Source organism: Notamacropus eugenii, chromosome 1 (genome assembly GCF_028372415.1).
Source record: "Notamacropus eugenii isolate mMacEug1 chromosome 1, mMacEug1.pri_v2, whole genome shotgun sequence".
Classification (NCBI taxonomy): Eukaryota; Metazoa; Chordata; class Mammalia; order Diprotodontia; family Macropodidae; genus Notamacropus; species Notamacropus eugenii.
The window spans coordinates 475,922,459-475,944,862 of NC_092872.1; the positions used below are offsets into that span (position 1 = coordinate 475,922,459).

The window sequence follows — 22,404 nt, forward strand, 5'->3', positions numbered from 1 at the left end:
GCATTCTATGATTTTTCTTTCTTCATATATTCAAATGAGGAGTTTCCCTCTCAATGAAGAGTCTCACCCCCAAAACTTTCCTCAAAGGGCCCCAAGCAGACTCACTTAAAACCCAAAAGAGACCTGGGCTGCCCCCCTCATCACCCACCCCAGGCCTAGAGGCTCAAGGCCTACTAAGACTGGGGATTTGGCTGCTCTACTGCTCATTAGCCAAGTTCATTAAGGAAGACAAATGACCCGTGTCCAGCCTCCATGCATCAGCGGTTCCACCTGAGGGTGAGAGGGAGGAGGAATAGATAGGCTGCTTGAAGGAAGTGCTGGAGGCTCTGACTGGCTATGCCTATGTGTAGGCCTGAGTTTAGCAGGGGAGAGGACCCCTGGCCCTTTGAACAGAACTCAGTGGCTTGAAACAACATGAGCAATATAGATACTACTACCCAAGTTCCGAAGAAGTAGCACCAGGGAGGGTGGAGGCAGCTCTCCTAGTCCAATTCATTTCCACTCCCCAGAGCTGACAACAGGAGGAGAGCACCAGGAATTAAGACAGCTCTTCATATATGCCAAAAGTAGTCTCCCTGCCCAGCTGAGTCACTGCCTCCAGGAAGCCCCCCACATCCCTAGCTGGTCACCTCTGAGGGATAAGCCTTTGGTTGAATCCTGAAAAGGCAACTAGACATAGCTTTAATCTGGAATAGGCTCCTACCCATCCTGTACCCCTAGAGACAGAGAAAAGGGAGGGAAAAGGGATGGGAGAGAGAGAAAAGAAAGGAGGAGAGAAGAAGAAAAGAATAGGAAAAGAGAAAGAAGGGCTTGTAAGAGAAAAGAGAATAGGTACAAAGTAGGATGGGGAAAGGGAAGGAAAGGGAATAGATTTAGAGTTTCTCAAATACATTTTGTTGTTGTTCACTTGTGTGTGAGTTTTCATGATCTTATTTGGAGTTTTCTTGGCAAAGATCCTAGAGTGATTTGTCATTTCCTTCTCCAGCTCATTTTACAAATAAGGAAACTAAGGGAAACAAGATGATGTGACTTGCCCAGGGTCACACAGCTAGTAAATATCTGAGGTCATATTTGAACTCAGGAAGATGAGTTTTCCTGACTCCAAGTCCAGCACTATCCACTGCAGCGCCACTTAACTACCCCTCTCAAAGGGCATTATCTTCTCCTTATAGCACCATGATGGCTCCCCAGTGTACTGTGGGAATGAGGCCTCCATACTCCAGGATGGGTCTCCTCTCAAGAAGAAGGGATGGAAGGAAAACATGGCATAGGGAAGGGGGACTTTAGAGAAAGAAGTACAGAATTGGGTTGCTGAGAGGGATCTTAGAAATCAGCTAGTCCAAGCTCCTCATTTTACAGATGGGGAAACTGAAGCCAAGACAGGGAAATAACTTGCCCAAGGTTACATAGGCAATAAGCGACAGAGCCAGGACTTTCACCCATAACTCCCAATGTTGTCCTGCTCCTGAAAAAAGGAGATAATAATACTTGCATTACATAGCTTTCAGGTTGTTAGGAGGAAAGGGATTTGTAACTATTATAGGGGTGAGTTGTGCCTTTGAGGGCATTTAGGATCACAGGCGATTTGGGATTCTAGGTTATATACACACAGGACACGGGTTGTCTAGTTTTCTCCTACAAGAGAAATACACATGTACAGATAAGGAACATAAGACAAATCCATCCAGTTCTATGATATTGGCTGTGCAATGTTCAGCAGTGGATACAAAGATGCATGAAAGTCTCTGCCACCAAGATGCCATCCTTCCTTTCTTTCTTCCTTCTATCCTTCCCTCCGTCCTTCCTTTTTCTTCCCTTTTAGTCTCTGCTTCTATCTGTCTGTGTTTGTCTCTGAATCTGTCTTTGTAATTAGAAGAAGGAAAATGACTAGAATTTCTATAGTGCCTACTATGCTAAGCATTTTATAAATATTATCTTATTTGATCCTCAACAATCCTGGTAGGTAGATACTATTTTATCTCTATTTTACAGCTAAGAAAACTGAGGCAGAGGTTAAGTGACTGTCCAAGATCATACAGCTAGTGTCTGGAGCTGGATTTGAACTCAGTTCTTCCTGACTCCAGATCCAGTGTTCTCTCCTTCATCACCTAGCTGCCCTTTCTGTCTCTCTGTCTCTATCTATCTGTCTTATCTATTTCCCCCCTCCTTTCCCTCCCTCCCTTTCCTCACCCTGAGGAAAAACAACTATAGCTAACAGTCTTCCCTCATAGACCCTCAATTTTCTCCTTAGAAAAAGGAGGTATACCATCTTCTTTCTTTGGAAGATCTCTAAACCTAGAGGTGACATAAACCCCTTTTTTACTTCACACCGCCCCATCTTCCTCCTTAGACTGAGTGATTATGCCCATTATGCAAATTAGAAAACTGAGGCTTAGAAGCCTCTGTAGCCTTCTGATGAGAAAGTTTCAGCCTTTCTCAAGAAAACAACAACACCCCCCAGCAATGAAAGGGAGAGATCCATAGACAGACTATCTTAAAGTTGTTCCAGGTAGCCTACTGGGATGTGAATACTTTTTTCAGAGCCAAGCACTCCACCTTACTGGAAGTGGCAGGGGTCAATGGATGAGCTACTGTGAATTTTCTGCTCAGATCTGCTTCTTGCCTCCTACTTCCCATTTCCCTTTCAAAGCCCCAAATCTGCCCTCTCTGACTCCCCAGCTGTCTGTTGCCCTGAGACAGCTTTGAGTTCTCAGCCCCAGGGCTGACATCCCCATGGAGCTATGCTCTCAGTAGCACCTGCCAACCCAGCTCCATCATCAATCCCCTCTCCCTGGCCCCAGCTCTGCCTCTGCTGCTGCCTGAGTTATATAAACAGGAATCAGTGACTCTCAGAATACCTGAGGCTGCATTTCCGAAAGGAGCTTCCTGACCAAAAAAAAAAAATCAGAAGAGAAAGGAAAAGAATTTAATTGGCCAGGTCCCCTTGCCCATATGGTAAACAAAGCAGCTCTAAACTTTGCTAACTCTTCTTTTCTATCTTGGAGGAGCAAACCTCTCCACAGAGCCTCTCTCCCAGCATCCATCCATCTCAGGGCTTTCAACCAGAATGGGTGGGAGGAAGGAAGAAAGCTTCACCGAGCTAGCTAGCATCTCATGGTGGCCCAGAAGTCATTTCTTCCAATCCCCTGACTCCACACAGTGTGCTTGAGTGAAGAGAATGAGAGTCAAAGGGCCTAGATTTGAATCCCAGCTCTGTCATTCATTAGCTGTGTGAGACCTTGGCCAAGTCACAACTCTCTTTAAGGAGCAATTTCCTTGGCTAGCTAATGAGGAAGTGAGACTGGATGATCTCTAAGGTCTCTTCTAGTTCTTGGACACTATAATTCTCCTTTACATACCTAAGTACCAACTACACCAAACACATCCCACACATAACCAATCTGGTATAGTCTCCAAGGAAGGAAACAAGTATTTATTAAGCAACAGTTACTATGTGCCAGGCACTAGAGGTGCTATTATCATCCACATTTTACAGTTGAGGAAATTGAGGCAGATGGAAGTAAAGTAATTTGCCCAGAGCCACACAGCCAAAGTGTAACTGAGGCTGGATCTGAACTCAGGTCTTCCCATGTCCAGGCCGACTCTCTTTCCACTCTACCACCAAACTGCATCGGACAATTGTCACAACCTCCCCATGCATCACTATTCAATTGCTAGTTAGCTATATAGCTGGATTATGCTTTGTGTCTAACTCAAATTTCTCCTGCTACAATTTCTTCATGTAGAGAAAAAAATATATTCCCTTATTAAATCTATTAAAGAGATAACTACTGAACCTGAGGCAAGAATCTGGAAGAGGGCTTCAGTTTGGAATCTCCTAGCTGCTGGTATCTTTATCAGGTTTCTCCCTGTAGTTTTAATAGAAAGAGCAATGATTCTGGGGTAGGAGGTCCTGAGTTCAAATCCTAGCTCTCTCATTACGATCTGTGTGACCTTGGGTAAGTCATATCCCCTCTCAGAGTTTATTTCTCCTCATTAGCAGAAGGGAATTAGATTAGGTGATCTCTCAGATGCCTTCCAGTTCTAACTGTCTGAGCCCATGGACTCGGCCAGTTTAGGATACCCAGGTGAGAGGGCTAGACTTGAGACTGTGTCTGGGGCCAACCTGCAAGAAGGTACTTGAAGCTGTTGGCCTTCGCCTGTAGTTGGTGGGCAAGCAGCCAAGCCCAGGCTGCTGATAGAGGATCTGTCCCTGCTTTTCACACTCAGCTCAATGGCCCAGGCCCCAGCTCCTGATCCTGAGAGGCCCCTGGGGGCCAGCGTTTGAACTTCTCTAATGGACTTTCTTTCACATTACTAAGGGCAATGAGTCCTCCTGCTCCCCAAATCAGGACGAATTGAAGAGTCTGCAGAGAAATTCCACATGAGAGGAGGAAGGAGGGCAATAGAGACTGGGAACAGTAACTAAGTGAAAGGGAAAGGAGCATGGAGGAAGGGCAGAAGTGGGTCAGTGTTAGGGGGTAAGAGGTGAATGAGGTGGGGGGAGGGGGGACAAAGGAACTACAACCAAAAAAAGTGACAGTGACTGATGAAGGAAGAAAAGTACACAATCAAGACTGGGATATTAGGAGATTAGTTATAAATGTAGGGCTAGAGAAGGGGATTGATAGTTGGGAGTAGAAGGGTGTTAATTATAATGGGGGCTGGATGGAGACTAGTGATAGGTGGAGATCGTGATAAGTGTGGGCATAGAAGTGGATAGAGAAATTTCTGGGAGTGAGATATAGAAGATAGGGATTCACCCAGTGGTTTCAGGACTAAGAGTCCAGAGGCAGGCAAGCAGGTTCTGGAAGACTGGAAATCCTAGGAGGCTTCCTTCCTGTGGTAAAAAACCTTGGCAGTATCTCCAAATGTACTGGAGAGTGACCCTGGTGAGGCCAGGTGGAACCACAAAGGGAAGGCTTTCAGATCCCAGGGGCTTCTGTTCTCTACCAGAAAAAAGGTATGCCAGGGAGTTCCATATCTGCCTGGCACCAGCCCAACTGGGGTTTTGTGTCTCTTGATCTGGTCCTTCTCCATTCTGATTTTTGTTGCCTCTGCTTGACTCTGACCCCATGCAGAGTAAACTGTTTCCAAGTCAAAGGAGAGCACTGGCCCTCCTCCCTGAAGGCAGAGAGAAAAACCCAGGCAAACCACCGAGAACTTAAGGCCTGCCTAAAGTCTGGTCTTAGGCCCCACTAAGGCAGACACTTCCTCACCCCACAGGTCTGCAGTTCTGCAACCCCCCCAGGTCCTGGAGGGATCAGTGAAGGAGGGGTGGGGAGGCCAAGAAGTTCTTCAGCAGTTCCTTCCTTTCCTCCCAGGAAAGGCCACAGCGCCATCCATTGCTTGATATAGCGGCTTCCCCCCCGCCCCCTCCCCGACAGCTTTGGCCGGTTCTTTAGAAAACCTCCCACTCTACACCCCTAGCCCTAGTCTTTGCCCAGCTTCAGCCCCAGACCCATCAGTTTTGTCTGTGGGTCAGATAGGCTGAGAACAGGCGTGGGGCAGCTCTGCAGGAGAGGGGCAGCGCAGGGCCTCTGGGGGCGTCCTTCAGGCGGCAGCTCCAGGATTGGGATGAGGGCGTCCTGGCCAGCCTGGACTTGGGGTGTGATGGGCGGAGGAGTGGAGTGGGAGCGGGCTGAGCTGGCAGAGCGCAGGCAGGGCCCAGGGGGCCGGCGATTGCAGCGTTGCAGAGATGTGACTGTTAATATTGCTTCCCGTCCCACAGGGCAAAACACAATAACACACACAGACATAGACACACACGCCCAGTATTTCCTGGGAACATCTAGCCTCTGCGCCGGCTGTCACCAGACCCCGCCTCTGAGAGGCTTCCCCATAGCCCGAAGACCGGGAGCCCCAGGTAGCTCCGCGCAGCCATCACCCCCAACCCCCCACTCCCCACCACACACCTCCCGGAAAAGGCAATGGGCTCCCAGACAAGGAGTACCTTGGCTAGCCATCCCCTCCTGCCCCGCCTGGGGACATACCCCCTCCCATCGGGCTCCGGGATGCTTCGCTCTGCCACCCCCAGCTGTGCAGCGCCCCAAGGCAGCTGGGCTGCGTCCGTCCGGTCTCCGCAATTAGGAAGCACGCGTCTCCGTCCGCTTCTCGTTCGGAGCTGGGCGGGGAAAGCATGTTCCCGACTCGGAGAAGGAGGAGGAAGAGGACGAGGCGGAGACCCCTGAGCCCCAGGTCGGCTTTGCGCTCCCCAGGAAACGGGGAGCAAAGGAGCAGGGGAAAGTTTGAACCGAGAAAACTCCCTCCCCACTAATGCGGGAAGGCAAAGCAGGAAGCGGGCGGGGGGGTACAATGGCAGGAGGCTCCCCTTGCCTTCGGATCCCGGGGGGGGGGGTTGGAGCGGAGTTGGATGCGGGGAGATTGACCCGGGAAAGCCGTGTTCCCAGCCCCCTCCCCCTGCTAGGAGGTGGCTGCACAGACCACCAGCTCCCTCTGCGCCCCAAACCCTGCCTTTGCCATCTTTTGCCTTCCAGTCTCTGGTGCCCGCCCCGTCCCGCCCCGTCCTGTCCCATCCCCCCCTTTCCCTTCGGGGAGCCCCGAAGTGCTGCAGCTCTTACCTTGGGTGAGAGACCTCGGGACTCCCCCAGTGCTGCAACGCACGAGTTCTACTCTCCCTTCGGATTATCCACGGCCGCGGAGGCGCTTGGGGATCCCCCCTCCAGCCCTGGCCTGGCTGTCTTCAACTCGGGGACAGGGAGCTTTGTACCCTGAGAAACAGAACCCGGCAGGAGGGCTAGGAGCAGGGGCACAGCCTGGCACATGGGATCCTCAGATGGGAAGAGGAGGCTCCAGGCAGACTCCGGAGCCGAGCGCCGGCCGCACAGAGAAACGGAGGGAGAGAGGGAGGGACGGACTCGTGTGTGTGTGTGTGTGTGTGTGTGTGTGTGTGTGTGTGTGTGTGTGTGTGTGTGTGTGTGTGTGTGTGTGTGTGTGTGTGTGTGTAAGAGACAGGAGAGAGAGAGAGAGAGAGAGAGAGAGAGAGAGAGAGAGAGAGAGAGAGAGAGAGAGAGAGAGAGCGCGTGTCTGACTAGGGGGGATGTGTGTAAGGGACAGATACCTTCCTCCCACCAGCCTCTGCTGGAGACTGTGAGAATACACAGGCAGGTTGGAGTGGCAAACTGGGAGGAGAATGGTACTGACCCCAGGGCCTCGGCTTCTTATGGAATTTAGAACTGAAAAGGACTTTAGAGATCATCCAGTGATAGGAGCTAGAGTCTGGTCCAACCCACTCATTAGATGGAGCTAGGAGGCCAGAGAGCAGAAGAGACTTGGCCAAGCTCATCAAAGGAGTTAGTTGATAACAGAGCCAGAACTGGAACCCGGGGCTTCTTATGCAAAAGTCAGGCTCTCTCCACTATATGCTTCATCTGACCCTTGTACCCCATACCTGTTGACCCGGGTAACAATGTATATCTCCTGGAGATCCAGAATCTAGAGAGAAAACCTATGTACCCCCTTGATTCCCCTAGCCTTACCTTTCTAAGGGGATCAATTTTCCTGACTCTTGAATGTTAAGGGAAGTATGTGGGGGGACAAGGGGTGGAGATGAGAGAGAGGAGTCTGCAGGAAGCTGCATTTCACTTCAGGCCTCCAGGACAGAGAGCAATCTAATAGTGGTGGGGGTGCCATGGGGGGGCAGTGCCATGGGGACCAGACAAAAGACCTAGGACAGGGCTCTCTGGTGCCCAAAGCATCAGATATCTTCACTGATTGACTGATAGGAAGGTCTTCACTCTCCCATTCTATGAGCGAAGGGCTCTTCTCTGAATTAGGATATTAGAGAATGAATAGAATACTAGAGAGTAACCCTACTCCTTGTGGTCTTAGAGTACAAATGAAGAAACCTAGAAAAGGAACCCAATGTCCCTACTGAGCCAGCCTCGCCCAGCCAAGAGTCAGTATTGGGAGCTGGAGGAGTAGGCAAGTCCTAAATACTACATAAAAAGAATCTGTATGGTTCCTAGTGGCAATTCCTGCACCATTCATGGGAAAAGTTAGAGGAGAAAACAAGTCTATGGGTCGTTTAAGCAATAAGGAAGCAGGATCAGAGAGGCTACGTGATTTACTTAAATCCTGCTGGTAAAGCTAAGAACTTAAACCTAGGTCTTCTGACTCCAAGCAAGGATTCTTTACATTGTGTAGTCTCCCTATCCATTAACATCATTTTTTCATTTAATCCTTCTATAAGTATTTATTGAATGCTTACTGTGTACAAACCCTGTGCAAGGACTCCACCTGTCTGAATCTGTTTCATTTGCAAACAGAGGATAATATTATCTCCCCTGCCAATGTCACCGGGGTATTGTGAGGAACCAATGAGATAATAATGTGTTTGGAAGCACTTTATAACTATAAAGTATCATAGAAATAAATGTGAGGGATTACCATCAGTACGGAAACAAGTAAAACAAGTGAAGACTGGTTCCTTGGCTACTCACAATGCCTGCTTGTAAATGCTATGCCTGAAGTACATAGATGACAACCAGAAACCCACCAGTCATTCAGTAGTCACCTCTCACAAGGTGTGTGGGGGACATGTGGACCACAAGGCACACTGCCCTGAAGACTGATCTTTCCTGCTAGCCTCATTTTCTTTTTCCTGTCCTGTTCTGGGTCCAGTCTGTGTGACAGGTGGAATTGAATCCTCAGCCTAAGCTGCCTTTGGAGAGTACCTGAAGGGAAGAGGGGTTTTTTTGTCTGCCCATAACAGTCATATTTAACAGTCTTACACAGTAGGATAACAGGTCACTAGGAAATAAGAATTTTTGTTGTTGTTCAGTCACGTCTGACTCTACATAACCTCATTTGGGGTTTTCTTGGAGTTGTTTGACATTTCCTTCTCCAGCTCATTTTACAGATGAGGAAACTGAGGTAAACATGATTAAGTGACTTGCCCAGGGTCATAAAGTTAGGAAGTGCCAGGCTGGATTTGAACTCAGGTCTTCCTGGCTCCATCAGTGCTCTATCCACTGTGCCACCTAGCTGCCTACATAAGTATTGCTAGCATTTAGATAACACTTTATCTGCTTCTCATTTGATCCTCATAATTGCCTTGAGAGATAGTGTATATCCATCCCCATTTTGCAGATGGGGAAACTGAAGCATACAAAAAGGAATAACTTGCTCAAGGTCACATAGTAAGTTAGATGCTGTACCAGAACTTGACTCTAGATTTCCAGTCAATTTATCTCCCCTCATTGTGCCACTCCCCCCAGGAATGGGAATTTCCCTCCCCCTACCTTGGTCCTTAAGCTTCCAAGCACACTCCCCACTTTGTTTATTTGCAAGTGGATTTTCTGTCTCTAAGGCTCCATCTCATCCCCATCCCCTCCCCCAGAACCCCATGGGCTCACTCCTTTTCACTGATCTCTCGCGCCCTTCTCTTTGTATTTCCCCTCCTTCTGTCAGTCTTTCTCCTCCTTGCTTTTCTCTATTCTTAGCCCAACTCTTTATGCTTGCAGGGACCCGCAGTTACAGCCTTGGATGGCCCTCCCCCTCCCTCCCTTTCTTCTCCCCAACCCCCACAAACTTACTTGTGCAATTTTCTATGACTGCTGTCTCCTCAGTCTTTCTGGGTCTTTCTCCCCAACCCCATCTCCATCTCCTGGGATCGGTTACTTAGGTTCTCTGTCTCTCTCTGTCTCTGTCTCTGTCTCTCTCTGCCTTTCTCTGCCTCTCTCTCTGTCTCTGTCTCTGTCTGTCTCTGTCTCTCTCTCTCTGTGTCTCTCTCTGTCTCTGTCTCTCTCTCTCTGTGTCTCTCTCTGTCTCTGTCTCTCTTTCTCTCTGTCTCTGTGTCTGTCTGTCTGTCTCTCTCCCTCCCTCTCTCTCTCTCTTTCTCTCTCTCTCTCTCTCTCTCTCTCTCTCTCTCTCTCTCTCTCTCTCTCTCTCTCTCTCTCTCTCTCTCTCTCTCTCCTCTGTTTGCTTGGACCACAGTTCTCTTTTTCAGTGCTCCCTTCCCCCCCCCCCCTCTTCTTCTCCTGGACTCCTGAGTACCCTTTTCTCCAGCTGCTGCCTGGGGTCCCTCTTGCTGTTTTTAGGTTTCCCTAGGTCTCTTTCTCTCTCTCTTCCTCTCCCCATCCTCTCTTCTCTCTCCATCCCTCTCCCCCCGCCGTCTCCCCATTCCTCTCTCAGATCTCCGCCCCCTCCCTCCCTGTTCCCAGCCTTTCCTCCCCCTCTCGCTGCTCGCCGCCCCCCCGCGTTGCCTTTGTCTGTAGGAGCTGAAAGTTAAAAGCTTTCCCAAGTTGATCTGGAGTAGCTTTTCCCGGCGCCTTTCATCTCCACAGCACATTTGTAGAACGGCACAGACGGAGGGGCCGTGACATGAACAGCTAAGACACCTCCGAGCCTGGATGGACCAGAGAGGCGAGGCGCGAGCGCCCGCAGCGCCCCGGCCCATTTGCAAATGACCCCCGTCCCCCTCCTAATAAGACACCCCAGCTTCTCACCGCCCGCCCCAGCACCCCCAAAGCGCTGGGAACTGGGCGTCCACCGCTCCCGAGATCCTGGCCACCCTGGTGGCCCCGGGGCGCCCCCTGTAGGCCAGAGGGGACATCGGCCTGCTCGGGGGCGCTCCCAGCCTCCCTCCGCCTCCTTCCCACAGGGTAAGCGGCTCCTCCCGGGAGAAGCAATTAGCAGCCTCCTCCCCGGGAGAGCGGACCCGTCACGGAGCTGGTGGGAAGGAGCCAGGCGGGAGCGGAGGAGGCGGAGGAGGGGCTGGGGACAGGGGCTCCGAACAGCAACTGGGGGGCGGGGATAGAACGGAGATGGTGGAACGCCTGAGCCCGGGGAGCCCCTGGATCACTGGATGTTATGGAACTTCGAGCTGGGAGAGCCCTTGGAACAAGGGGTGTCAGAACACAGAACCTTCGAGCTGGGAGAGCCCTTGGAACGAGGGGTGTCAGAACACAGAACCTTCGAGCTGGGAGAGCCCTTGGAACGAGGGGTGTCAGAACACAGAACCTTCGAGCTGGGAGAGCCCTTGGAACGAGGGGTGTCAGAACACAGAACACTCTGGGAGAGCCCTTACAACACAAAATGTTGGAACACTGGGTAGGAGAGGGCGTGCTTTCTAATACAAAGCAGCTGGTTCTAGACTCTCCAACTCCTGACACCTAGTGCCATGAGATCCTAATTCAGGAGTGGGGAACCTGTGACCTGGAAGCCACATATGACTTTCTACATTCTCAAGGCAGAAGATTCCCCACCCCTAATCTAATCATTCCCTTTCTATGAGTCTCAGTTTCCTCATCTAGTATAACAACTTTGTACTGCCTACTTCCAATTATTGTGGAGAGAGGGATTTGTAAAATAGTAATAAATAAATAAACAAGTGAATGAATGAATGAAACTTCTGTTTCTTGGAATTTAGAACTGGAAAGTACTTTACTCCAAACTCATTTTTAAAAAGTTTGATCAACGTCTTTTTGCTTTAAATCACACTTATTTCTGAACGTGCCCCTTCTTTCTCCCCTAACCCAGCTAAGCAACACAGAACAGAATGCTGGAGCTGGACTCAGGAAGAGTCGAGTGTGAATCCTTCCTTGCCACTTACACCACTTAGCATGAGCAAGGCAAATAATTCAACCTGTCCACCTCAGAATTCCCATCTGCGAAATGACGCTAATAATGATATCTACTTCCCAAGGCTGTTGTAAGGATGAGATAAGATACTATACGTATTATTATTATTAACCAACAAGTCTTTTCTTATAAAAAAAGATTAAAAACAAATATCTATTTACTAAGCTTAATATAGTAATCCATCTATCTATCAAGGCAACCAATAGTTGATCCTTGTCTGACAGAATATGCAATATTCCACACCCATGATTCCTACCCACCCCTTTAACAAAAGGAGGGAGGTGCATTCTCTAATTTTGTCTTCTAGGCCAAGCTTTATTACTACACATTCTACTATTATCATTATAATATTCATTTTCATTTCAGTCAGTCAATAAACAGTTATCAAGCACCTACTATGTGCCAGGCACTGTGCCTTTAAGCATTGAGGTTATAAAGACAGGTAGAAGATAGTCCCTTCTCTCAAGGACCTCAGAGTCTAACTGGGAAGACCAAATGGAAACAGACTTTATGCAGTTATACACAGGTCCAGGAGAGGGCACAAAATAGTACCACCCAGAGTGACCTACCCAAAGTTACACAGAGAGGGATATGAGACAGAATTCTAACCCAGACTCTGTAGTTCCTGCTCAAGATCCATGTGAGCTGGAAGGCAGTAGGGCAGAAGCAGCTGAGTAGTGCAGTGGTTAGAGCGCCAGACAAGAAGTCTTGAGTTCAAATCAAGCTTCCGATGATTCTTAACTGTGTGACCCTGGGCGAGTCACTTAACCTCTGCCTTGGTTTCTTCATCTGTAAAATAGGGCTAATAATATAGCCCCTACCTCTCAGGGTTGCTATGAGGATCAAATGAGATTATATTTGTAGAGTGCTTAGCACAGTGCTGGCACATAGTAGGTGCTTAATAAATGCTTGTTCCCTTTCTAGTTAGCTTCTCTGGGCTTCAGTTGCCTCATCTGTAATGAGGGGGTTGGACTAGGTGACCTCTAAGTCACCAAATCTATGATTCTGTTATTATTAGAACATAAAAGGTCAGAGATCTTAAAAAAGAGTTTTTAGAGGTCAACTGGTCCTCCTCAATCTCCATTTTACAGGTAGGGAGGCCCAGAGAAGGGAAATGACTTGCCAGAGTTCCCAAATTAGATCAACATCAGAGATAGGCCTAGAATCCAAGACTGCAGATGAAATTCCTGGGGAGGCGGGGGAGCAGGGAGATACAACAGTGAGAGTGCATGGGCATATGGAGAAATCTAAGTAGATTCTAGTTCTAGTAAATGGAACTAGGAAGGCAAATAAGTAAGGTCTGCACAAAGGGAAAGGATGGATTGAAGAGGTCATGGGAAGCCAAGGAGAAAAAAAAAAAACAGCCTTGGTCTCCCATCCCCAACATAGTTGGGCAGGGAGCTTCTACAAACCTTTGGGGATATCACAGGAAGCTGAGACCTGTAGCCAAATGGTCCCTTGTCCCAATCCCACTGCACCACAAGCCCTGATCTATTCAAGGCTGGACTAGTAAGATAGACGGACCCAGGCTATATTGGGTCCCTCCCCATTTCATTGTCTAGTCTTTGATCAGCAATCAGGCTGACAGCCAGCCCTTCCAGCTCTGAACTTCCTTGACCTCCAGAAATAATATAATGATTCACACTCCTATAACACTTCATCCTTTAGAGAGCTCACAACAACTCTATGAGGTGGGTAATACAAGTAGTCTTAACCTTATTTAACAAAGAAGAAAACTGAGGTTCAGAGAAGCAGGATTATCAAATGTCAGAACTGGAAGAAACCTTAAAACATGGGATGTCACAGCCAGAACAGCCTTTAGAACACAGGATATCACAGCTGAAAGGGTTCTTAGAACATAGGATGTAAGAGCCAGAATATCCTTTAGAACATAAGAGGTCATAGCTGGAAAGGACTCTAGAATACAGAATGTGACAACAGAGAGGGTACTGGAACATAGGATGTCATAGCTGCAAGGGTTCTTGGAACATAGGGTGCCAGAGTCAGAATAGCCTTTAGAACATAGGATGTCATAGCTGGAAAGGACTCCAGAATACAGAAAGTTAGAACAGGGAGGATTCTTAGAACATAGGATGTCACAGCTGGGAGAGGTCTTTAAAACACTCTAGTTCCCCCTTCTCACTTTTGAGATTAGGAAAATGAAGCACAGTTGGACGCAGTAAGCAACTAAGCCGATGAGATGGCACAGCTAATGAGTGACAGTCGCATCTTGACCTGGGGTGTGTGGGACCTGCATCCATCATTCTTAGTACTCCACTCTATTGTCTCACTGTAATCATTCATTCATTTTACAAGTGCTGATTAAGCATGAGCACAGTCCTCTCTGCCATTCTTCTCTTTCTCTGCCCAACGTGGTCCTTGGATCCAGAAATCATAGGAGTCTCAGTGTGCCCAGAGTCATAACTAGGAATGTTGTGCTGGGATAAGAAGGGGTTGGGGAAATTGGGGGTAGTGGCAAAATCTAGGTTTAAGAGGAGGTCACTGAGAGTGAAGAGGGAAGGCCAAAGCATATACATAACTGTATTATAGACACCCTCTAAATGTAGGTGAGGCTTCATCTCATCTTGCCCATAAGCAGGCCTTCATGCTACTTCACAGCCATCTCTATCATATTTCTCTGTCTTTATATCCCTTTGCCCCACTCTTTCCAGCTCCTTTTTATGTACATCTTCCTCCATTAGAATGTAAGCCTCTTAAGGGTATGATTTGTTTTATTTTTGTACCCCTAGTGCTTATCACAGTGCCTTACACATAGTAAATGCTTAATAAATGCTTTATTTATCTACCCATATATTTCAACAGTCTAAGCCAAAGCCCCATCTACCCTACCCTAGTTTCAGCTCGTGTAGGACCTTGGTCAATTCACTCCATTCCAACAGAACAGGGCCAGTCTCCTGCCCTGGGATCCTTCTCTCTCCCCAGCTCAGTCTGTAGAAGATCAAAGCCTGGCCCAAACTGGTAGTGTGGAGCCAGAAGGAATGGGCCTTGGCAGCTGCAGATCCCCAGCCCAGGTGAGTGCACTCTGTCTACAACTTTGACCCCCAAAGAGGCCATTTCCATAGTCTGTGAGGCTGGCAATTCCCTACCTATGAATTGTTTCTTTACAAAAGTAGGCAGGACATTGAAAACAGTAGTAACAATACCATCCTGTTCTCTGTACTTCTAATTGATGTACATTGGCATCACAATCACTGACTACCCCTCATCCCCAATTACTGCCCTCCTATGTGTTTTTTTAAGTTTTCCCTCTTGATCACTGTCATAAGGAAGACCTCTTCACTCATTCCTCTTTGTTCTGTAGGGGTCTTGTCTTTGCTCCTGTATCCATGCCTAGGACCCCTCCCCTACATATCCACAGGACTGCTCCCCCCTCACCTTTGCCTCTTTGGCCAAGCTCTCCCTGGCAGACCTAGAAGACAGGATGCTCTTCTTATCCTCCATGCTCTGATCTGCACAAATAGTTAATATGTCTGGTGCACACTGTCTTCTAGCTGGGCATCATCAAGGGCACACTGAGGGGGCAGTGAGAGGTGACAGGAATAAATACTATGAGTGGGGACTGAGGTGTTCCTGGCCTCCTGCATACTCTGGTCCTGTGTTTCTGGAAAATATGGCAACTTAAGAAAATAATTTAAGTTGGCTTCTGGGTCACATTCCCATGTTCAAAGACCCTTACCAGAGCTGTTTGGATCAGGGCAAAGAAAAGAGTACTTCTTTAGCTGTCAGTTAATTAGCATTTGTTAAGGGCTTAGTACTTCCCTTGTTAGAGAGGATATAGGAAAGGGCTGAATTTGGGAAGCTATTCAAAATTCTGGGAGTTTTCTTTTCCAATGGGGGAAAAGCAGTCCTAAAGGAAATACCCAGTTTTTGTCAGAGACATAGGGCTCAGAGGCAAAGACCCAGTGGAGTGACTTTCGTTCTCCCCCAAATCCACTTTTGACCATCTTTACAACAACCTTATAGAGTAGGTTCTCTTCTTATCTTTATTTCACAGTTCAAAAAACTGAGGCCAACAGGTTCAATGAGTTACAACCACGGACACATAACTAGTCAGTGTCTGAGACAGCATTTGAACTCAGATCTCCATGATCTCCTATTCCATAGCTCCATCCACAATGTATTAGTGTGCCCACCTTCCCACAACTCCGTGCATCCTGGGTCATCTCCAGTCATCCTGATGAATATCTGATCACTGGATTCAGATGGCTCTGGAGGAGAAGTGAGACTGGTGACCTGCACAGCCCTCCCTCACTCAAAACAAAGTAAAGTGCAAGTCATGTCATCATTTCTGTGATGGCAGGTCTTCTTTGGCAACGAAGGATGAACACAATTCCTCTGGGTCTCAGTTTCCTTATCTGAGAAAGGAAGAAGTAGAACTAGACAGTCTTTAAGATCCTTTTCAGTTCTAAATCCTATGATCCTATGATAAGCCAGGAGTTTAGCCTCCTTGAGACTAGGAACAGCCACTGGGGAAAAAAATGCAGTGGAGGAGACCTGAGGCTGCCTTCCCCTCTCCCCCATCTGGGTTTCCTTTAGCTGAGTTTGCCACCTGCCTCTCCTGCCCTCAGCAGATATCCCTGTGGCTAGAGGTCTGCAGACACTGAAACAGAGGGTTAGGGAAGGACATGCAGCTTTCTGAGGAAAGTATTATCCCCAGAGAAACACACTAGAAACATACTAGAAACAAGACCCCAGCTAGTGATTAACTGCCCCTGCCCCAGCTGGGGTGAGAAAGGTAGAAAGAAGCAGGAAAAAAGGGAGGCAGCCATGTTGTCCCCCCATTCCTTGACCCCCCAGGACTTCAAACACTCTACTGGAGCTGAATTATTCACCTATGGTCCCCAGAGCAGCAGGGAGAGAGCCCTGCTCAGGTGCTGAGGAGAGGAAAAGCAGGCCCATTAAATTTAAACACCTCAGAGAATTGTCAGATGTGAGCTTCTATTCCTAGCCAGAAAAGAGATGGAGAAAGAGCCTGCCTGAGGGGGTGTCATGGATTGGGGGGAGAGGAGAGAGAGATCATAGGATCTGAGCTAAATGGGATCTTATAGATCCACTGTTAGAAGGCATCATTTTATGGATGGAGAAACTGAGGTACAAGAAAAGTAAATGACTTGCTCAAGGTTGCACAGAGCAGAGCAGGAAGTAGAATCCAGATCCTCTGGCTCCAGTTCCAGGACTCTCTTCTCTATATATGTTGAATTTTTGTTGTTGTGTACTCGATTACTTGCGTCCAACTCTTCCTGACCCAATTTGGGGTTTTGCTGGCAAAGATACTGCAGTGGTTTGCTTTTTCCTTCTCCAGCTCATTTTACAGATGAGGAAACTGATGCAAACAAGTGAATTGCCCAGGGCCACACAGCTATTAAGTATCTGAGTCTAGATTTGAACTCAGATCTTCCTGACCTCAGGATCAGCATGCTATCTACCATGCTACCTAATTGCCCATTCGTTGAGTTAAAGGACAAAAATGAGGCAAGAGGGAGAAATGGAGGCAATGACAGGGACACAAAGGTCTACAGAGAGCCATGCTTCTTTCGCCTCAGAGGCAACCCAAGCAAGCAGCTCTTCAGAGATCCTGGCTTATTCAGGTAGCAGGAGATTCCCTTCTTCCACTGGCTGCTCAAATCAGGCCCACAGAATATCAGAGCTACAGACTCCAGGAGGTCTTAAAACCTGGCCCATATTAGAACAGACCCTGCAATATTCCTGCCATCATCCAGGTTCTACTGGGAGACTGCTAATAATGGAGAACTCCCTATTTTTCAAGGCAGTCCACTTCAGGACAATTCTCGTCATTGGGAAATATGTCATCATCCTATAGCAATGTATCTAGGTGGCTTGCCCAAAGTCAGACAAACTGGTTCATTGCAGGGTCCAGGTATAAGGACTGCCAGTCTGGCATTCTTCCCACACCTTAGAGCTGGCCTCATATATAGACAAACAGTCGCATTTCAGGACTTGTCCCCTTGCTCTCTTCTTCCTGCTCACTGAAGCCTGAAATTTCTCTAACAGGAGTGTAAAGTACTTTCTACACTGTCAACCAAATGTCTCCAGGAAGTGTCCAGCCCTGGGCATAGCACCAGCTTTTCCATATGGAAGTAGTCCCAAGGATCTGTCCTCAACCCCCAAGGCTTCCACCATTTTCTAAATTATAAGTAGGTTCTTAAAAAAACAAAAGTTTCTTGAATTGTTTAGGATCAAGGATCATCTTACAGAGAGAATGAGAAAGATAAAGACCAGAAAGGGCCTTGTTCAAGTGGATTTGCTCAAGGTCACAGACATAGTAAGTAAAAATGCAAGATCTCATAGTTAGTAAGGAAAAAATGCAAGGATTAAAGCCTAGTGTCTTGACTGTAAATTCTGTGCTTTTTCTACTGCATTATCCTGCTTCCTTGGCCTCTGAAGCCCAACCCCAAGGCCTAAGCTGCTGAATTCAGAAGTCCATTGTCCAGCTCCCAATATCATAACTAGGGGCTCTTTCCCAACACTCACTTCCCTCCTTCCCCACTCCCCTGTCCCATCCTATCTCCAAATACTTCAGGTCCCAAAAGAATGTTTTCTAAGATTTGTTTACAAAGACAGAGAACATACAAATTCAAACACAATCCACCAGGGTATAAACTACTTATTAAAGAAATCTATCCACTCCTGGACTATGACTCATAAAGTTTTCCAAATGAAGCCTCACTCAAAGTTCCTCAGACCTATTCCAGGTCTCCAGAATGGCCACTCACCATGTTAGCTGACTCCCTTATGGCCCCAGATAAGAAGATTCTCCCAGAACCTGTCCCATATAGGTATCATCAACCCAGATACACTGAAGGAAGGCTCATTCATCTGTCCTACCATCCCAGATTCCATCTCAGCCAATCAGAAGGTACCTGGCTTGCACTTATTCATTCACCTTTTCTGCAATCTTTGATTAGTTAGGAAGCTTCACTCATAATCATGTTACCTCTTCCATGAAGATGGTTTACCTGGATGGCAAGGTTATTCCCCATTGAACCTCATATAAGATCTTGTTGGCACCTCTCTGATATGTTGATTATGTAACATATATATGTATATGTATACATATGTACACACACATAAATGTGTGTATATATATATCACATATCATTGTCGCACTTATGTTTTTTAATCATTCCCTTATAACATATATATATATAAACATGCATATATATGACATACTAGAGGGGAATTATAAATATGTGCTCTATATACACACATTTGTGTCTACATATATATATTACATATCATATATCATCTGTTATACTTATGTTTTGGAATCATTCCCCTATAACATATAGATATATACGGGATTGTATGTATATATGTTCTATTATAGGGGAATGATGTGTGCTATATATACACATTCATATGTGTATATCACATGTCATATATCACATAGCATGTATTATATACCATTTGTTATACTTATTTATGATTTTGTATCATTCCTCCTCCATGAGGACAGGGACCCTGTCTCACCAAAACTTTGCGTCTCCCGTTGTGCCTAATTCAATGGTTTGCATACAGTAGATTTTTAACAAATGTTTGCTGAATGTATGAATGAATGAATGAATGAATGAATGAAGCTGTTTTTCCCATTACTTCCCCCAAAAGTCAGAATAATTCAAACAAAGACACAGGCCACACCAAAAAATTTCTATCAGTGTACATGTATAGCCTCTATCAGATAGCTTGCCATCTTGGGGAGGGGGAGGGGAAGGAGGGAGCGAAGAAGAGAGGGAAAGAAAAAAATTTGAATCAAAATTTTACAAAATTGAAATGTTGAAAACTATCTTTACATATAATTTTGGGGAAATTTTTAAATACTATTAAAATAAATAAGAAAGTTGCTCAACAGCAGGGCAACAATTTTTTTTTTTTAAGTTCAACCAGCTATCTTTTTTACTTCAAGCAGACAAATTCTTTATAAGAGCAGAGCTCAGGCTAGGAGAGAGAACTAGTGACCACAATTCACCCTGACGAGTGTATCTTAGGCATCTTAGAGCCTTTCTCAGAACAAGCCTAGATGGGGAAGGAGAGATGGCACTAGAGCCTAAGAGAGGGTGCTGTGTTTAACCAGGAGAACAAACTAAAAAGAGGGTGGGGGTGCCATGGAAAGTGTGCAGCATTTAGAAGCAAGTGGCCTGGCTTCAAAGTCTTCCTCTGCTACTTCCTAGCTATGTGAACTTGAGCAAATTACTCTGTAGGCCTAGTTTTCTCATCTGTAAAATGAAAGAGTTGGGCTGGGTAATTTCTAAAATCCTATAATTCCCAGAGTGTCTGGTGGAGGAGAAGAGCATATGCAAGACTCAGGGAAATCCTTGCTTTTAACAGTCTCCTATCAGTAAAAACAAAGAACTTTGAAAGCCTTAAGAACTCTGATCAAGGTAATGACCAATTGTGAATCCAGAGATGATAAAACAAGTCACTCATAACCTAGCAGAAAGGTGATGAATTCAAGATGAAGAATGAGACATTTTTTGGATGTAGCCAATGAAGGAATGTTTTGCTTGAATATGCATATTTGTTGCAATGTTTTTCCTTTTGTTTCACCCAAAGGAAGGAGGGTAGGAGGGAGAAAAAAATCTATTTTTATTCATTAAAAAAATAAAATTTAATTTCAAATTCCATATCACTTTCATAACAAAGCATTTTTCTCACAGAGAGCTCCATGAAGAGTTTAAAATTTTTATCCCTAATTTTTTAAGAGGTCCAGAGAGAAGTAACTTTGTCCATGATCATCACATAACTAGTCACAGCTGAAACCTGAACCCAGATCACATTGTAGGATCACAGACCTAGTACTGGAAGGTACCTTAGAGGTCATGTAGCTTAACCTCCTCATTTTACAGTTGACAACAATAGTAATGATAGTAATAACTAGTGTTTACATAGCACTTTCTGGTTTGCTTAACATGTTATCTCATTTGAACCTTACAGTAATCCTAAAAGGTAGACATATTATTATTCCATTTTACAAATGAGGAAACTGAGGTTTAGTGACTTGCCTGGAGTCACAGAACTAGGGTCTAATCGAGGATTCAAATTCAGGTCTTCCTGACTCCAAGTCCCACGTTCTAGCTGCCTACAGATGAGAGCATTCCTAAGAGATTGTCACTTACCCAGGGTCCCAGGAACCGATCTGGGATTTAAACAGCTGAACATCAAAGCTAGCATTTTTTTTTTTTTGGCTCCACTATGCCTATTTCTCTTTGCACTGTGTAGTATGTATGGTGGGTTTGTTGTTTTGTGTCCAACTGTTTGTGACTCCATTTGAGATCTTCTTGGCAACGATGCTGGGAGTGGTTTGCCATTTCCTTCTCCAGTTCATTTTACAGATGAGGAAACTGAGGCCAATAGGGCAAAGTGATTTACCCAGGGTCCCACAACTACTAAGTAGCTGATGTTGGATTTGAACTCAGGAAGATGAGTCTTCTTGATTTCAAGTCCAGCCCTCTATCCATCACTGCTCCATCCAGTACTGCACCACTTTAGCTGCTTTTCATTTTTGTCCTTTTATCCCCAATCCTTAGAATAATGCTTTATATTTGTAGATATTTGATAAGTGCTTGTTGGATTATTGACCTAAATATCACTCCAGGTCAAATGCTCTTTTCCACAACGGGACTATGGCTCTTTTATAGCCCTGAGACTCCACAGGAAGGAGGCGGGACCACCCCTAACCTACCGTGGATCCAAAGCATAGGGATTATAAGGAGGACAGAACCATCACTAGAACGGTCAGGGAAGGATTTCTAGAAGAGGTACCCAATGTGAGAGTTTTCACTTGCTATTTTCCCAAGAGTGGAGAAATTAATTATTGGGTCCTGGAGTGCTATAGTCAAGGATAGTATGATGGGAAGAGGATAAGCCTAGGATTCAGGACACCTGTGATGGTATAGTAGAAAGAATCCTGGATTTATAATCCTAGGACCTACGTTTGAATCTCTCCCCTCCTACTTCCTCTTAACTGTGCCCTTGAGCTAATCACTTTCCAAAAAATAGCTTGGATTAGAGTGAAAACTTGGAGTCAGGAAGACCTGAGTTCAAATTCTGCTTCAGATACTTATTAGCTGTGTGACCCTGGGCAAGTCACTTAACCTCTGTTTGCCTCAGTCTCCTCACATGTAAAAGGGGAAGAAAAATAGCACCTACCTCATAGGGTTGTTGTGGGGATCACCACAAATAAGGTGACCAATGTAAAGTGCATTACAAAAATGCTAGCTATTATTTGGAGCCCCAGTTTTTTTCATCCATAAAAAGGGGATGATTACTTTATATTATGTCTAGAGTTGTGAAGGTCAAAAGAAGTCTAAAGCAGAACGCCACGTTGAGATCTTATTAGCCTGCCCAGGTCTAGCCTTGTCCTCCTTCTAGGACAACTCTGTTAACAATCCTTTCCTTCCCCTCTGAACTGTGTTTTTGTTAGGATGATAGAGTCATGGGATTTCAGAATGCAGCAGACTTCTGAAATCACCTGGTCATAGAATCATAGGTTTAGAGCTGGAAGAAATCTCAGAGGTCACATATTCCAACCCCCTTATTTTATAGATGAAAAACCTCAGACCCAGAGAGAGGAAGCAAGTCCCGCAAGGTCACACAGGTACGGCAAGGAGCAGAGCCAGGGTCTAGACCTTTCACCCCTCAGCTGCCTCTCCCACCAGTCTGGCTCGCACGGGAGGGCCATCTTCGCCCTGCCTCTCCAGGCCCTCCCTGGCTTCCCAGACTCTGCTGGGGCCAGACGCAGGACGCAGGCGTGTGCTGCCA

At 46.4% G+C, this 22,404-nt stretch overlaps 1 protein-coding gene across 4 annotated transcripts in view; it reads right to left on the reverse strand.

The window, feature by feature from the left end:
* Positions 1 to 6,967, reverse strand: part of CDH22 (cadherin 22) — a 150,589-nt gene extending 143,622 nt beyond the window's left edge. For 2 of the 4 annotated variants that reach the window (XM_072632386.1, XM_072632385.1), the window contains exon 1: positions 6,582 to 6,966. The gene's annotated coding sequence lies outside the window, so the exon portion shown is untranslated. Of the gene's footprint in view, positions 1 to 5,993; positions 6,214 to 6,581 lie in introns of those variants that run through there. The other 2 variants (XM_072632381.1, XM_072632382.1) reach the window with 2 other exon arrangements.
* Between the last annotated feature and the right edge of the window lie 15,437 nt (positions 6,968 to 22,404).